The sequence below is a fragment of the Condylura cristata genome, unplaced genomic scaffold, assembly GCF_000260355.1.
Source record: "Condylura cristata isolate star-nosed mole 26May11 unplaced genomic scaffold, ConCri1.0 scaffold00004, whole genome shotgun sequence".
Taxonomy (NCBI): domain Eukaryota; kingdom Metazoa; phylum Chordata; class Mammalia; order Eulipotyphla; family Talpidae; genus Condylura; species Condylura cristata.
The window spans coordinates 27,345,387-27,357,217 of NW_004567105.1; positions in this window are offsets into that span (position 1 = coordinate 27,345,387).

Below are 11,831 nucleotides of genomic sequence, written 5' to 3' on the forward strand. Positions count from 1 at the left end.
TTTTGTCTTTTCAATAGTATTTTCTTGAATTTTGCATTACCCTGACTGAAATATATCTGGGCAGATGTCTAACATCTTATAATTATGTTTTGAAAAGGGGAGGGGAAGGTAGAAAGAAAATGACAGCTCTGTGAATGGTGGTAGAATTCACCGAGATGAGCATACAGGGGGAAAAGTCTCCCAAATTCATGTCTCCAGAATTATCCTGAAAACTTCAGATCTGAGTATCCACCAATCTATCTAACTTGCCAACTTGCAGGTTTCAAGCATCTCAACCTTTCTTCCTCCTTCCCTCCTGCCCTCCCTTCTTCCTGCCCTCTCTTAGATGCAAAGCCACCCCCCAGCTTTATATGTTTAAAACCAAAATTTAACTTTTCTCTGAAAGCTTCTTGTTTTCCATTCTTCCAATCTCTGAAGTCAGACCCTAGAAATTATCCTTGATTTTCCTTTTCCTCAACCCCAAATCAAACTAGAATCAAAATTTATACATTCTTTCTCCAAAACACAGTCCCATCCTAGTCCTGGTCACATTTAGCACTTGCCTAATTTTAGCACTACCTCCTGTCTCTACTTCCTGTATTCTCTTTTAGTGTTCTACAGAGGGACTAATCTTTTTATAAAAGCAAATTTGGTCAGGTCATATATACTAAAAACAATTCAAAGATTTCTCATTGCACTGTGCAAAAGTCTGAAACTAACCAAGCTGTGTAAACTTCTACAAGATCTGGTCTTCATTTACTTCTTCAGTTTAATTTCCAGCAATGTCTGTCTTATTCACCACAGTATATATTCAGTTCCTCCTCCCATGATTGAAAAATTAATGTGAAAATAAAGAGAGATGATAGCTTAAGATTTAGACATGCTTATGATAAAATGTCTATTTAAAGACTATAGTAATTAGTGGTTATGTGTATATCTATATCTATCTATCTATCTATCTATCTATCTATCTATCTATCTATCTATCTATCTATCTATATGTGATTGTATTGCTCAAGTCAGAATCAACTGGAGACATATATTTGATAGATTAAAAAGAATGAACAGACCCTCCCCGGTGGTGCAGTGGGTTAAAGCACAGCACTAAGTAGCTAAAGCCACTCCAGCATGAGTTTGATCCCCACTCCGGAGGTGACCCACATGGTGTGGCAGGTCTCTCCTGACCTGCCCGCTGCTCCCCTCAGCAGTGTACTTCATTGATCTGCCTGTTCTGCTCACCACTGTCTCTGGTGAATCCTCTCACCGACCCTGCACCTCTGGCCTGTACCCCAGTTCTGTATGCATAAATAAATGTTTTGTTTTGTTTTTAAAAAAGAATGAACAAAGATGCACTTTCTTTTCTCTTTTCTAGAAGAAGGTGTGGATCAAAGGAAGATGGCAGTGTACAGGATTTGGTAGCAATTCAAGAAAGAGTAGTAAAGACATTGCTAATTGATGATAGCTGCTAAAATGAAAAGACTGGGAATCTAATGCTAAGGCAGACCTTTTGAACAATGTGTTAGTTTTATAAGCAAAAGAAATTAGCAAGCAAAGAGAGGCTTTGAAGAAACAATCCAACTAGGGTGGGATCCTGGTAGTCTCTCATTTTGGAATATCAACTTCATGATGATGATTCAGAAACTTTGTGTGGCTCACTGGAAAATATGCATTTTTAAAAAAGAACCTTTAGTTAGTATAAAATAGCAAACACATAGTAAAAAGTTAGAAACTATGTAAACAAAACAGAAAAGTAAAGCAACTGCATTCCCTACCCATATATTATAGTTGTTACATATCTTTCTAAATCTTTATTGATCCTTGTATATGCATATAAATATTTAATCAGATCCTATTTACTTCAGATCTGAGTATCCACCAATCTATGTAATTTTCTACTTGCAGGTCTCAAGCATCTCAACCTTTCTCCCTCCTTCCCTTCCTCCATTTCTTCTTTTCCTTCCTCCCTTCTCTCCCTTCTTACCCAATGTACAACTTTGTAACTTTAAAAAAAGATTAAGAATCTCTACTTGCCCAATCAAAAAATTTTCATTTTACCTAAAACTCAAATTCAGAGTTTTGAATTACTTCCTACAGTATCTTTTTTTTTTAATTAGTAACTAAAAAAAGGAATTATGTTTTATTTTTCCTTCCCTGTAGGAACCATATTCTATGATAACCAAATAGGTCCAGGTAATGAAGGCAAGCTCTAGCTTACTAGAGCAAGTCAGGATTTAGAAAGTGATGGAATTAGAATTATTTTGCAAATTTTATTGAAATTATTGACATATATGAGGGTTTTCAACAAGTATTAAAGCATGAAGTAGAAGAAAACTAAAGATTTATATAGTACAAAAGTAATGTCATACAAATTACAAATTACCTTCTAGTCACCAATTTAAAAGCAGGTGATGAGACTGCCATATCATTATTTCAGTTATTAGTGTAAGTATCAATAATTATACATTAATAAATATTATGGAAGATGATGTATAAAAATAGACCACCGGTAGGGCCTGCCTGGTGCCACAACCCATTAAAGCGCAGCACAGTAAGTGAGCCACAGCCCCTAAGTGCAGATCTATCCCTGGCTGAAGCTGACCCACAGGCGCGGCAGACCTCTACTGACCTGCCTGCTGCTCCCCTCAGCAGTGTACTTTGTCGACCATCACTGCCCTGAACCTCTGGCCTGTATTACCTCGGGGTCAGGGATCAAACTAGCATTGAGGTGGCTGCGGCCAGCTTGGCAGTGCTTTGTTCCAACCCGCTGTGCCACCAGGGAGGGCCCTGAACTTCATAATTATTGACTGAAGTAATTTTGAGATTTTCATTGGGCAAAATGGTAATATTAGTGCATAATAATTCCTAGATTGTTACTGTTAACCAGATGGGAAAACATATGTACGAAATGAAAGTACTGAGTTCTTGTCAAATATTAGCTCTGAAGAAATCAACTATTAACAGGACTCTAGTTGTCTTGTTTTTAAGATCACAATGCCATTCAAGGCAAAGTTAGAACTTTTACGTGACATTTTTTGCGTGATTTTTTATGAATTTGACAGTTGTGCATTTAGAATCTGTTCAAATTCTATTTGCAGCTGAATCATGTGAATGCCAAGGAGATCAGTACATCTGCTTCTTAGCATCTCTACAGTAATCTGTATTTGCGGAATGCTTTGAATAAATTTGAACATGGTAATGTGCTCAATCATATTTGCTTACCATGGGTCATATGACATTAGGCCTTTCACAGAGGTTTAATAGAGATTTAGAGCAAATAACACAGAGAATTAGTTGCTTTATATTTGCATAATTTACCAAAAAATATCACAGACATGTTAAGGAGAAAATGATTACTACATCTGGTTAAGGGCCGATAATAAAAAAAACTAGGTGTAGAGAACATTTCCACAGACCTAATCTATAGATTTAGAAAAGAAAGCATCATATTTTGAAGATTATTATTTTTATTTTATTTATTACAAAGTTTGAAGATTATTATTTTTTGTCTAAAGCAGTTAAGCTATAGTATGTGTCTCTAAGCAAGGAGTTAGAAATGAATTTGAAAAACCATCACATCATATTGAAGATAATAGCAGTTCCTTAATACCATGTACTGCCCAGTCAATATTAAACCTTCTTTGATTATCTCACTAAAGTCTTCCTAAAAAAGAATTTTAAGGCCCTCCCTGGTGGTGCAACGGGTTAGGATGAAGCACTGCAAGCTGGTCACAGCTGCTTTAGTGAGAGTTCGATCCCTGGCCCCAGAGGTGATCCACCTGGCCCAGCAAACCTCTCCTGACCTGCCCGCTGCTCCCCTCAGGAGTGTATTTCATGGATCTTCCTGTTTTGCTCCCCACTTTGTCTCTGGTGAAGCCTCTCACCACCCCTGCACCTCTGGCTTGTACTCCAGATCTGTATGCATAAATATAAAAAAAATTTTTTTTAAAAAGGTCCATACTTTGCATTTGGCTGATATGTCAGATGAGTATATGTTAATCTCTAATATTTCTCTCCCCCTTGCTTTTATTTGTTTACTACAGCTTATTTTCTTTCTTATTTTCCTTGTTCTTCATTGAGATCAATGTATTCACATAGTGTATCAATTTTGTAAGACTTTAAGGGCTACTGATGTCTGACTACAATTGGAAGTTAGTGGGAAATAATCACCCTGGGCCACTTTACCAGGGGTGAAGTCTTTGGCCATCCCTGGTAAGGAGCTAATAAATCTTAAGGAAAGGTGTGCTAACTTCAGGTCATTTCCAGGAAGGTGTTAACGCGGATCCAGGGTTAAAGAAAAAACTGGGGGAATAGAATTGTGGGTCTGTCTCAGTTATGCATCTAAAAGCACCAGACAAAAGGCACCCATAATTGTTGACTTAAAACAATGAGGGGAGAAAATCAATGGAATACACAACAGAAGTATGAACCTGATAAGAATGCTCTGGACAGTTAGTTATAGAATGCAAGGTAGATGCCTTCCTCTACCTTGTCACCTGTGTGCCTGTGTTCTGGAGGGGTAAGAGAGACACTAAATACTTAGGAGATAGGATCTGTCCTTGTTGACAGAGGTGGACTGACGACTGCCACTTTCTAATGCTTTGTGTATTGCACTTTCACTCCCAGCTGAGAACTGCAAAAATGAGTTTTGAAATATTGTTAACTTAATAGGGCGAGGCCTCTTGCATTCATTTCAGGAAAGAGGTGGAACAGCTACAAATATTTGATAACATTTTTTACATAAACAAGAAGGTCCTTCGGCCTAGTAAAAACTAATAACATTAAGTTGAAAGAATTAATGTACAGCTTGGTTTATAACAATTGAATTGTGACTTCTCTGAAAGTTTATAAATGTGTAAATACAAGTTGGACAGTTAACTGAAATAATCTATACCAGTAGTATATAATCTCTTATATGTTTAAAAATACAAAGAAATAAGTCTTTTGGGTATACTACAATGAAAGTATAGATTTGGTTTTATCAAGAAGTAATATAAAAATAAAAATGTGTTTTGCATAATCTTATGTGGTTGAGGGAAAGAGTAAAGCTTAGGCAAGAAAATAATTTCTTTGCATTATAGTTTAAACTTTAGAAATTTAAGGGATTATGTGTCCTTATTTACATAATTGTGATGTCCTTGTTTTTCTTGTTTACATAATTGTGATAAACAACTTTTTATAATCTTCCCTGAAATTGAAATGAAAATTCATTTTCAACTGTAGTCCTGATAGCTATCGGAAATGGGTTTTGTGTTTTCTAAATTTTATTTGAAGTTTAAGATTACATCTGAGCTGAATTAAAACTCAAACGAGTCAATCTTTATTTCCTGAGCATAAATTTCTAACTATTCCAGAGATGGTGTTAAAAGTCATAGCACACACCTAATTTTGAATAGGCAATGTGGGTGGAAAGAGTAGGCAGGTCTTTTGAATAATATTTAATTGTCCTTAACCTGTGAATACATAATTACATAATTCCTTAAGATGAGTTTTCATTTTTAGAATTTTATGTTGGGAATCATTAATGCTTCATAGCTATGTGAAAAAATATATTATTTGCTTTTTATCATTTGAAATCATTATCTAAATATATGCTAATTTCTTAGTCTGGTTATTATTAAATCATCTTGGTACATTATGCAAAGTTAAAGATACTGTTATGAAGGCAAGTAGATAAAATGCTGCTTTAGTACAATCATTTAAAAAGAGAATACTAATGTAGTTTTGCTTATATAGATGAGAAGAGAGGAAAAAGAAATGTTTAGTGTTTTTACTTTGAGAGGCATATATCAGATAAATTTTGTTTCTAAATTAAAGTAACACTAGTTTACACACTGTATAGTTTCTAAAATTATATTTTCTTAACATGCCTATTGACAAATAATTAGTCACCATTATTCACAACCACCACCAATCATCCCTTCTACCCATTCACTAACCTCCACCCCTTTCCCTTCTGGGATCATTTTCTCTATACAAAGATATTTCTTTCTTTATTTTTTAATAAATTTATATATGTTTCCTTTAAAACATTGTTTTTGCATAGAACTGGTGTGTAGGCCATAGGTGAGGAAAGGTGAGAGGATACAGCAGAGGTAGAGTGGGGAACAGAACAGGCAGATTTTACTGAAATACACTGCTGAAGAGAACAGGGGAGTTGAGACAGGAAAGTCTGCTATGCCATGTGGGTGAATTTCCTGGCTAGAGATCTAACTCAGACCTGAGACTTAACCCTTAGGCCAGCAGGGAGGCCCCCCTGAAAGACATTTCTCTGAACTTTCTATAAGTGAGAATCTATTAATAGTCAATGTTGCTTTTGATTGCCTTTGTTTTGGTCTTATCTTCAAAGTTCTCACTGGGTATTAATTCTAGGATGACCGTCATTTTTTCTTTTAGCCCATTAAATATATTATTGAAGATATCTCTATTTTCTAGTTTCTATGTTACTGATGAAAAGTCAGTAACCAGACATTTTGAGGATAATCTTTTTTTTTTTTCCCCAGCTACTTTGTTTTTGGTGTTCTATAGTTTCACTATGATGTAGCTAACTGTGCATTGGTTATTCTTCAATTTACTTGGGGTTTAGACTTCCTTAATTGTAGGCTTACGTCTTTGTATCTTTATCTTGTCAAATATTGCCTCTGCTCCATTTACTCTTTTCTAGTTTTTCTGAAGCTATGGATATATTTTAGCTCTTCTCACAAAGTCTTCTATGTCGATTAAAAGTTGCTTATATTTTCCATTTTCTATTGTGTTTGGGATAATTTCTTCATCTCTGTCACTCAGCATATTAGATAGTACTCTTGTTGTGTCCTGTTAATAGGCCATTAAACTTACCCACTAAGTTTCACATTTAATAATTTATGATTTTCTATTCTTTCAATTCTTTTGTTCTCAAACATTTTTGGACACTATAGTTTCTTGTTCTTTGTACATACTGTCACACTTACCTTTTATTTCTTCATTCATATTTTATATATAGTTATTTTATAACCTATGGTTGATAATTTCAGTATCTGGGATTCTTTTGAATTTGTTCCTACTGTCTTATGTTTGTACCATTTCTCATGCTAATGGTATCTTATTTCCTTCTGTGCTTATTAATTTTTTAAATGTGAGCTGCACATTTTCCTCAGAATTTTATTTATAGTCATTCTTTAAGCTTTTCCTGAATATGGGTTCTACTAGAGTGTGGATTGACATTTGCTTCTGCCAGATGTCTGAGTTTATTATCAGGTGGAAAATAATACTTAATTTACCAATTAATGGTGTTTTGGAATCACTCAGTTACCTGTATGTTACCTGTATGTCTTAAAATTGGGTTTGACACCCAACTCTCAGATATGATATTCTTCTTTGTCCACTAGATACCAGTTTTTAAGACAGTTAATTTTCTTTGTAAACTCTGGAGGGGGTATGAATAAGCAAGTAAGGGACAAGTTTATTTCTACTACATCTTTACATGGAATAATCACTCATTGGAACTGTAGCTTTGTCTCTCTCTCCCTGTGTATTAGGTCAGGAGTTTTATATAAGGTCATGAAGAACAAAGCTTCTATTAACTGGCTTTGGCAAATGTCCTTGGGGTAAATGCTGACCTTAGGTTCTCCACTCTTAAGTCTCTGCCTTAACTTTATTTTATTTTGCCTAATAATTTCTAACTTTATTGCTAGCTCATCATTATATTTAAAAGTTTAAAAACATTTTCCCATGACTTTTCTTTAGTTGAGATAGCTAGTCTACAACATTGCCAGTAACAGAAACCTGTCTTCTTGTTTTTTCTTTATCTAAATTTTCCTTGAGGGATATATATATATATTTATATGTATATATATTTAAGATTTATTTATTTGTGCATATAGAACTGGGATACAGGCCAGAGGCACAGGAGTGGCGAGAGGATTCACCAAAGACAGAGTGGGGAACAAAACAGGCAGATCTAGAAAGTATACTGCTGAGGAAAGCAGCTGGTGGGTCAGGAGAGGTCTGCCACACCATGTGGATCACCTGGGTTGGTGGTGGGGGGTCTCAAACTCATGCCTAAGTGGCTTTAGTTTCTTAGTGCTGTGCTTTAACTGGCTGTGCCACTAGGCTGGGCTCGAGGGATATTTTTTAAAGATAAATAATACTAAATAGACATACTGAAAATCAATATACAGACATTCTGCAAGCAAATGTATAGACTATAAAGATTACATTTTAATATAGATTTACTTTTTTTTATAAGATTTATTTACTTGTTCATACAGAACTGGGGTACAGGCCAGAGGCTCAGGGGCAGAGAGAGGCTTCACCAGAGACAGAGTGGGGAGCAGAACAGGCAGATCTACAAAATACACTGCTGAGGGGAGCAGCGGGCGGGTCAGGAGAGGTCTGCCACGCCATGTGGTCACCTCCGGGGCAGGCAGGAATCCAACTCATGCGGAAGTGGCTTTAGCAGTGCTGCGTTTTAACCGCTGCGCCACCACGGAGGGCCCTACATTTACTTTTTAACCAAATATCTGGTTGAATTTTTCAGATGTCTATTATTTTATTAAATAGAAGTTTAAATCTTGCTCTCCAGTGCATTTAACCGTTGAAACACTGACCTGTTGACTGCAATTCACTTTAGCTAATTTTTAAGATTATGCTATATAACAATTTCAAATACCTCTGTGTTGTAGAACAACAAATACTTAGATTTTACCCTTGTTTCATGTTATAATAGTAGCTGCAGCTTAGCTGCTGTAGTGCTGGTCTAGGGCAAAGTTCAGTTTTAGATCCGTTCCTTGTATTTTTAAATTATGGTTCTTTATTTGGAACATACTTTTCTCATGGCAAGCTGCTCAAGACTAAGAGATTAGCCTGAACATTGCATTCAGCTTGAAAGCAGTTAGTATGTGCACATTTGCTTATAAGCTCTTTTGCTAGAGTAGGTCACATCACCAAGAATACACTACAATCTAGTGTATTCAAAATTATGTTGAATACCTTAATTTTGTTTGCGGTTGCTCACTTTCTCTCTTCTTCTGAAAAATAAGAATTTTAACCTAAAATCTTCATGAAGATCTTTGATAACTTATGTACCGAATTAGGTAGACTAAACAAACAAAAAACACTCAAACCAAATCTTTTTGTAGGTCAAGTTTGAAATATATTCTTGGGGAAGATTATGATGTCTGTCCATGCTAAACTGGGTTAGAAAACAATGTCTTATTCTCAGAAACATGTAATTAAACAGTAGGCAAAAGAGATCAAACGTCTCAGTGGAGTTAAAATTGGTTATAATAAAAAAAATTTAGTTTATAGTGTTGTTCTTAAAATCATTTTAAGACTAGCAAATATGCTGGATATATTCCTTAACATAGCAAATGGGAATTATCCAAATATTTTCATTTATCAGTTTCTGTTTATGTTGTGACTATGTTGATTATGCAAGCTTGAATGATCATGTCCTAGAATCAAAGACTATTACATTTGAAAGGTTCTGAAAGTACATATTTTTCAACTGTAGATACTGACATATCAGTGTGTTGCAATCAATGGGAAGTATGTGAAATCATTCAACAGAAACTTCTAGCAAGTTAATTTTAATTTATAAGATATACAAGCATTTGTTTTCCTACAATAACTTTGCTTTCACTTGTATGTTGATTTTTTTTTTTTTCTGAGTGGGGCTGAAAGAGTTATAGCTAGTTTGACAAGTTTGTATAACCCTGCGTTTATTGCATAATCCATGGTTATTTTTTCAAATGTGAGTATCATTTGCTTTTTTAAAAGGTTGATTATCATTCCTTAAAGAGCAAGTGTGGGCCAACTCCCTACTTTTATCAGAACTTGAAATGCAGAGAGTAATTTATCTAGTCACACACATCTAATCTAATTAGTTAAGTCTACAATGTAGGCCTTCTTGCTTTCAGTACAGTGCCTTACATTTCAGTAAATGACCATGTGTTTTCAACAGCCAATATAAGAAAATGGAACTAAGGCAGGAGAGTGTCAGGCAGGGCAATTTGTCCCCTTTTTTCCCCTAATCTTTAGTCTCACATCCTAAAGTAAAGAGAAACTGAGCTTGGATATTTTTGCATGTTATCTACACTCCAGGGATATTCTCATTCAAATCTATTTGACTGCAACTTACAATAAGAAATATAGTTTAAATCACAATTTAGGACACAATCTCACCTTCTCTCATAACAAAAGATTCGCAAAGCACTCTACTAATTTATGTGCCATTATATCTTAGCCAATCTCATTAAAAAATAAAATAGATTTTTGAAGTCAGTTTGAAAAATACTACTCCAGCAAATAGGAGACAGCCTTCAAGTTGTTGACAAACTCCAAAGTTAGTAGCTTTGCTGAAACTGTCATCCAGAGAATAACAAACTTCTGTTTATCTGAACTACAAGTATAATCTGGCTTCAGAGAACAGAACCTGTAGAATCTTATCATCACTGTGACACCAGTTCATTATCTTATCTCACAGATGCTAAGATTAATTTTTTTTTCCAATTTTACTATCTTTGAATTCACCAGGGGCATAGCATATTCAATTGGCAGTGTCTTTCTTGGGTAACACAAAATAATGGTGAGTCTCAAAACCCATGATTTCTTAATGTTTCTGTCAAGTATTAGTAAGGCTGATACAGGTTTACTCCTTTTACTTATCCATTTCAAAGTATCTACCTAATTAAAATGCTTTTCAAGTCTTAAGAAAATGAGATGAAAATTGCTTAAGAAAAAAACTTGCAAGGCTTGATTAAGATCTTTCTGCTTTCCACCTCCCTTATTTCTGTATTGTCACTTTCTTTTGGACACTAGTATTTTATCATCTTTTCCCCTCATCAACAGGGTGGAGAGTGAGGATGAGGGGAGGAGTCCTTCTTGGTTAAAAAAGGAAGGCCAAGGTTATGTCCAAAGTTAAGGTCTTTGAAAAAATAAACGAATCGAGCTTTATTTTAAATATGGAAAAGCTGCCAATTCCTGTGCATGTTTAAACTGCCACCAACCTAACACATAGTAAAACTTAAAGACTGTAAAACTGGGCATGAAGGATCTTGAACATGACTAGGAATAAAAATAAGTTTGCCAGGCTATTTTCGCCCCACGGTGATTGAAATGCACCATCCTTTCATGAAGAAGAAAAACCTCTAATGAAGAAAACAGTAAATTAAATGCCATAATTAGCGTGCTACCAGAAATAGGAACAAGTTACTGTCTTTCAGGCCAGACACGACGATCGATGCCTTATTGTTCTCTTGCTTGGCTAAAACTTTAGCCAAGTTCAAGGCTGGGGGAGGCAGGTCTCACGGGCTGGCCTCTGAGTGGGCGTGGGGTCCTCCAGAGCCATGAACAGGGAGTTCTATTGTGCAGTCGCCTCAGATTAGTCAGGGCCCGGTACGACCGGTCCCGAGGGCCGGGCCTCCGCAGGTCACAGCGCCCGGCGGCAGGCGGTGGGATCTCAGCCCCAGGCCGCCGTCCAGGAGAGCGGGACCCATTTGGTGGAGATAACGCTCCAGCAGGGCGAGGCGTTGACAGTTGATCCCGCGTGAGCTCCCGCCAGCTCGGCAGGGGAGGTGCCCCGGCCGCCGCCTCCGCTCGAGGTCACGTGACGGGAAGGGGGTGTGACCGGAGCCCGCAAGCAGGGAGGCGGGGCCGGGGGGGGCGCTCGAATGTGAAGGATCTTGGCGGCTCTGAGTGCCCAGAGAGGCGGCGACGCGGCGGATGACAGCATTAGGCTGCGACGCCTGTCGGCCGGGCCGTAGTGGTAGCGGCTGCCCGAGCGGCTGCAGTATTAGCTTTGGCCGCGGGTGCAGCCGCCGCTGGGAGCCAGCAGACTGAGGGAAGGTGGGGGCCAGCCCCGGCTGGCGAACCGC